The 6,314-nt window shown below is 41.9% G+C and overlaps 1 protein-coding gene across 3 annotated transcripts in view; it reads left to right on the top strand.

The window, feature by feature from the left end:
- The window catches only part of CTNNA3 (catenin alpha 3), a 432,189-nt gene that overhangs the window by 259,343 nt on the left and 166,532 nt on the right, over window positions 1-6,314 (top strand). The window lies entirely within an intron of this gene.

Genomic DNA, 6,314 nt, shown 5'->3' with positions numbered 1-6,314 from the left:
ACACACACACACACACACAGACTGGGAGTGATGGGCCCCTCACACACACACCTGTGCGCAATAAGGCCCTCATTTACACCCGCTCAGCGTTGTGCCTGCCCTGCCCGCTTCTGGAAAGTTTGGAGCGGGTGGCGAGTGCCGGTGCGGGTGGCTTTGGCTGCACGTCTCCGCAAGGAGCTTTCAGGGCGAGTGCGGAAGATGTGTGCGGCTGGAATTTCGCCGTTTTGTCCATCGGAATCCCACCTTCTTGGCCGCTAGAGTTCTGCTGTCCCGGCCGCCGGTGCTGAGGGGGAGGTGGCGCGGGCAGGGCGGGCGGCTAAACCCACCCGTAGCCGTGAGTTTTCTGCTTTATTGTCTATTTTGAGATGTGTTTTCTCTTTTGCGACCAGAGAGCTTTGGTGGCCTTGCTGCTTTGAAGCGCAGTTGTGTGTAGCATAAGTTCTAAAATAGCAATCTGTGAAGCAACAACAGAAAACAATGCGTTTGGTTCCTTGGGTTACAAAATTTTCAGTCTCAGTTCGTGGAGACAAAATGACGTCCATTGGGGTGAAGGAGTGCAGCTCAGCAGTGGTGAGGGTCTGGGAGCGGCCGCGGGGGGGAGGGACAAACAGCCCGGTGTGGGGTGGTGTTTGGGTCACTACTTGGGCTTAGTTTTAAGACGTTGCCCTTGAGTGTAAAGCTGTCTGGGCATGGACTGTTACAGTAATCCTCCTCTGCTTATCACTTTTTAAAGTCTGTTGAGTGGAAGCAGGATAAGAATAGACTAAAGGCCTTTTCCAAAGGTTGGAGGGAGACACTTGGGTTGGAGAGACATTCCAGGAATACTGAAAGAGAGAATTAACTCCTGATAAGCTTTGGAAGAGGGATTTGTTTTCTTTCTGAAAAGCTACTACTTTGAAAGAATTCTTTAAACACACGTGACACATTTATTTGTGTGAGGTGGGAGGGCTTGGTGGGAGTACATTACATATGCTGCCTTAGGCTCTGACTTGCTTTCTTCAGTAAATTTCATCTTTTAAACTGGGAGATCGACTTGTACTTGCTCTGGGAAGGCTTTTAGTGCTGGGTTTCAGATATTGCTACTAGCAGAATATTGAAAGTTGAATGAGCCTTTTTAATCCTTTTTGTTGGGGATTTTTTTTGTGTGGAATATCTGTATAATGAGTAATAAGAAAACAAATAAGGATGTACTAATGCATATATTCGAATCTTGCCTCTGCTTTATAGATGATAGGGGCCTGAAATTTTATTGACTTATATAAGAGTATGCTATTGACAGTTTATTGTATGTGTTGTATTTTTCTCTTTATTATTGAAGTGCAGGAGAGGGAGGGTTTCATGCAGTTTTGAGAACTGGTTGATCCATCCTGATGCTTACTAAGTTTCACTGGTGATAGATGTTTATCAAATCATGATACTGCCATACAGTTAAGGGCAGTTAGTTAATCTGTTTATCAGCACTTGTGTGTGCTTTGTTCCTTCAAGAGCCGTGTATTCTGGCAGGGAGTTGTGATCACTCCTCTTGGATGTTTTAAGGAACTGGCTAATTCTGTGCATGACTGATGGCCTCTTGCTCCATGTATAACTGCTGTCTTATTTGCCATGTTGTGAGGCTGAGATAAGGCAAAAGAGAAGGTTACACGATTACAGAATGGGGTAGCCACTTTCTCCTTTTGAAAACCTTGCTTTCTTCTGGTTTAATACACTGCATACTGCTGGAAAGCCCCCTGTTGCTAACACTCCAGCAAATTGTGCTAAGTGGGAGGTTTTGTTAAGTAGTTTACCTTTAGAGCTTTCACTTGCTGTTACGTTTGGGCATGTGGAAGGAGTTTTCTTCAGGTATCAGAGGCCAATTCACAGTTACTGCAGTGGATTAAGTCTGGTGCTGGTGTGCATGGGACGTTTTTTGGAGAGACAATTAGCGAGCCACAGGTCACAACTATAGGCAATTTCTGTTCTACTGCAGTCTTCAGCTAGCTTGCCAGAGCATGAATGTAATACAGATACAATATCTGCTCTTGGTTGTAACCAGAGCTTAGAGTCTAGAGAGGAAACCCTTAACTGAATTCTTCAAATGTAACTGTGACCTAAAGCAGTGAAAGAAAGCTTAATGGAGCTCTGCATCAAGCCTGACACCTTTATTGAAAAGGAAATGGTTTCTGGAATTTTACTGGCCAGAATTCTCCCTTACACATGTGCTGTGTTTGTCTCAAAGTGTGTTTATTTTCTGTTTTGATTTTGGTTGTGGTCCAGTTCATCAAGGCAGTCTTCTCCTAGATGAACTTGTATGAGATAAGACCTGTTTGAGCACATGGAACTTGAAATAAACCAGTTGCAGTTATGTTGTTAGGGAAAAAAAACAAAAAAACAAACCACACTAAAACTCAACAATCCAGTCCATGGGTATTCATCTATGCTCTATTAATTATACGAGCAGAATCTTGGACATGCTTGGTAGGAAACAGTTAAAGTTACATAGTACTCTGAGGAGTTTGAACCATCTTAACCAGGTGGTTGGTAACACCTGGAGGGGCAGTGATAAGCCTCAGGTGTAGCAGGTTGAGCTAATTTGGTCAGATCAGCAGTGGGTTAGGCAGTAATGTAGTACTGGGTAATTCAGCTCTGAAGAAAATGGAAGGAGATGGAGACAGGCAAAATGAAGAGAGTGCAAAAGAAACCAAAAGGTGAGTGAAGAGGCTTGCAGGTGTGTAGTCCCCTACTGTAGTTAAATTAGCAGCCTCAAGAGTCTTTCTGGAAGAGTGGAAGGTGAAAAGAGGCAGGGAAAGCAGCATAATATATGTTAAATGTATGTTTGAGTAGAGTTTGTAACTTTTTCTCCACAAAAGTAGTAACTAATAAGGTAAGAGTGTGACTTTTGACGTGAGGTATAACTACTTGACTTGATCTGGAAAGAAATTAAGTTTTATGGTAGAAAATGGATTGGAAAACAAGCAACATTGTGATATTACTTCATTGCCCATTGGAGGTAAGTTTTCAGTCCACAGGAATGTGTTTTTTCACTATAAACAAATACTGTAGTCTAGGTAAGTTTTATTAAGCTCATAAAAATGCACATAGTAATCATAAATGCATATAAAAATGCAGCAATGACTGGAAGACATACATACATCAATGTAGCTTTTTTTCCTTGGAAAGTATAGAGTCATTATTTAATGTTGACCTTTGTAGTTTTTTCATGGCTCTTTTTTGTGTGAACAGTCATTTTCCTCAAAAGACTTCTTAAGGTTTCATGAATAAAGCTACTGGTAGAAATAGAACACATAAAAAACCTGTTGAAGATATTTCCGTATACCACAAAATTAGAAGCAGAAAATACATGAGTACGTTTTTTCATTTATGGTTTGAAGAGAGCAGGCTAACAGTTATAATCAGTTTACCTGGAGTATATAATTTATATTGAAAACCATATTGACTGCTGTAATGCTGAAATTCTAATGTTATTCCTCAACTCAGTCAGTATTCAGTTGCTCTCCTTCAAATGAAATATCTTCTGAATTGTGATTATTCAGGATTAACCTCCACCTCAGTGGATTCCTGGGCTGTTTTTGTGTCCATTTATGCACTGTCCTCCTTAGGCTTTTTTAACACCCTGCCAGGAAGAATTCATATACATGTTGAAGTGACAATATATCTGGTTAGTGTTCCTTAGACATGTGTATAAAAAACACTTTCGCTTGGTTTTGTGGAAAACCAGTATGTTTTGTTCTGATCCATATTACAGGTGTTAAAAAAAAAAAAAGGCAAAATGACAGGATCAGTACTTTAAACTTTCTAGTAAAGACTGTATTTGAAATCTTGTGACACACAAGTTCATTTCTTGTGAAATTTGAAGCATGTCAGTTTTTATTTTAGTAATACTTTCCCAGTATGGTACTAAGAATTTTGCTAGGGTTATCAGTGGGAGGGATTGGGTTGCCAGAAGGTTCTTCACACTAGGCTAAAAAAATCTCCAAAGAACAGACTTTGGGCTTACCCTGGAGTAGTGTGGTGAAGGACCTGGGTAACTTTAGGTTAGGCAGAGCTTTGGAAGGTCTTTCCTTAGTGAAACAGTTTCTTGACAGTAGGTATTTAATATGAAGAACAGGATGTCTTCGCCAAGAAGAGCAAACAGAAGCTTTCATGGAATTAACAATCTACTTATCCTTAGTGATTTACAGTATAAGTGAGTTGGGACTTTGGGTACAATAATGAAAAGAAACTGAGCTTCTGTTGAAAGGGATCAAATCTAGAGAACATGCTGCAAAAGGGATTACATCTAGAGAACGTGCTGCATCATTTAGTACAATTTATAGAAGAAGAGTTTAGCTAGTTAGCAGACAATCTGTTCCCAAGCAAATACTTATTTTTGGGAGTTAATGGAGTGAATTTGACTGAAAAGAATCCTTGGGGGTACATTTAATTCTTGCTGTGCAGTGTGGACAATAGATCAGCAAAGCTGTACTCAGCTGCGAATGAAACAGGTGGTGAGGCAGTGCAGTGATTATTTACTCTTTTACTATTTAAAAATCTCACTTTTGCATTTGATTCTGCATTTTGTTCTCACTCTGGAGTTAACTCTGAACCAGGATTAATTTCTGAACCACTGCATTGCATCCTTAAACCATGGCTGGAATGTCTCTCCCAGGGGTTCCTCTTCCTTTGCAGCAGGATCGCCATGATAAGACCCCTTGGTCTTCTCACAGGGAAGAGGCAGTCTCACTTTGCATGTGAACTTCCACTTGTCCTGAGGCTCTTGAAGGACTGGGAACATGTTCCTTTTGTCTACAGAAAGGATGTTGGGTTATCTTTGTTATCCAGCAATAGATGGCTTCAGGGAACTGGCTCTTTAAAATTATCACACCTTTCTGGAGATCCACTGGAAGTAATTAGTGGCTCTCCAGGGTGCTTTGCCTATATGCGTTTTGTGTTGTAATCCCCAGTGGAAAGCGTTGGGAAATCTGAGGCTGAAAGAAGCTTGCAGACTTTTTAAAGCCTTCACCCTCTGCTTGGGGAGAGAACATTAGGATCCACAGTGTGAATGTACTTGTGTGAACATAGGCAGGGGAAAAAGCCTTCCATCCCAAGTAAGTTTGGACAACAGGGTGAACTTGTTTGTGTATAATGTATCTCTCACAGCCTCTAAGTGCATCTTTCTTTGCTTTTCAGTTGTTTGATAAAGCATAGAAACTGAAAACGTCTGGACACGCATTTCCAGTTGTGCTCTCTCCTAGATACATGAGTCCCATGTAATGTATCAATCAAGGAGGGGAATGTAATTTGTTGAATTATTTTTTTAACAGAGTATAACTGCTACATGCAAATCTTATTCTTTGTGGGGAAACACAAAAGGTGGAAAGGATTTTAGGTGTGCGAAATAAAAGCAGGCTTCAGAAAATAAAGCAAAAGGATTTAGGATTCAGCTTTGCCTGTGAAAAGCTAGAAGAAGATACAGTTATGCAGCGCCAAGGACATTAAAACAATGGTTAGGGTTTCTAGGTTAGGCCTAGATAGATTTTTGGAGTTGCAAAAAAATATGCTTAGCAAAATAGATAAGTTTAAGCCTCATAATAGGATATTGTGTATTGTTATGTCAAGGCATAACAAGCCAGTATTGTATTTAACAGTTGTACGTGTGCTATTATGAATTGGTTAAGACAGCTGTAACTTTTAGAAGTATGCTGATTGGCTAAGAAGCTTTTAAAAATGCTTTGCAAACAGGAAGTTGTTGGATGTCCTTGGCAGCATGAGCTTTGTACCAACTCTGTCTCAACTCGGTGTGTGAGACTGGTAATAGAATAAAATAATAAAAGGCTCCTGGAGCGCCTGACCAGGCTCCCTGTCCCGTTTGTTGATGAAGACACCGATACTCTTCAGCAATTTCTAGCCTGAAAAGTTGTTGGCCCACTAACGCAACCGGGGGCTTGTAATCACAAGCCCCGGCGTGCCCTCGGGCAGAGGGGATGCAGCGTTAGCCTCCACAGCGTCCTCGCTGGACGGCTCAGTGGAATCGGCGTGAGATGGGTGCATGCACTGGCTCCTCCTCAGAGGAAGCACGTCGGGCGGCCGATGGATTAGGCTGGCGTTAGTCCGGAAAGCAAAGAAGGCGGGAGGGGCCTCTGGTATGAGTTCCAACAGGTTTATTTGCGGGAGGGTCCAGGGACCAGAGCGGCCCTTGAGAAGACGCGGGCTAGCCCCTTTATGGGGGGGTGGAGCAAGGCAGGGAGAGAGAAAACAACCAATGGGCTACAAGCAGAGGGGAGGATACAATTTTTCAGAACAAATGGGGAAAACAGGGAGGCAGGAGTCATAACAGG

This window comes from Corvus kubaryi, unplaced genomic scaffold, assembly GCF_017639235.1.
Source record: "Corvus kubaryi isolate FWS band 111438036 unplaced genomic scaffold, C.kubaryi_AGA036_p1.0 37357, whole genome shotgun sequence".
Lineage (NCBI taxonomy): Eukaryota > Metazoa > Chordata > Aves > Passeriformes > Corvidae > Corvus > Corvus kubaryi.
The sequence above is the reverse complement of the archived record's forward strand: the minus strand, read 5'-3'. Positions and strand labels throughout refer to the sequence as shown.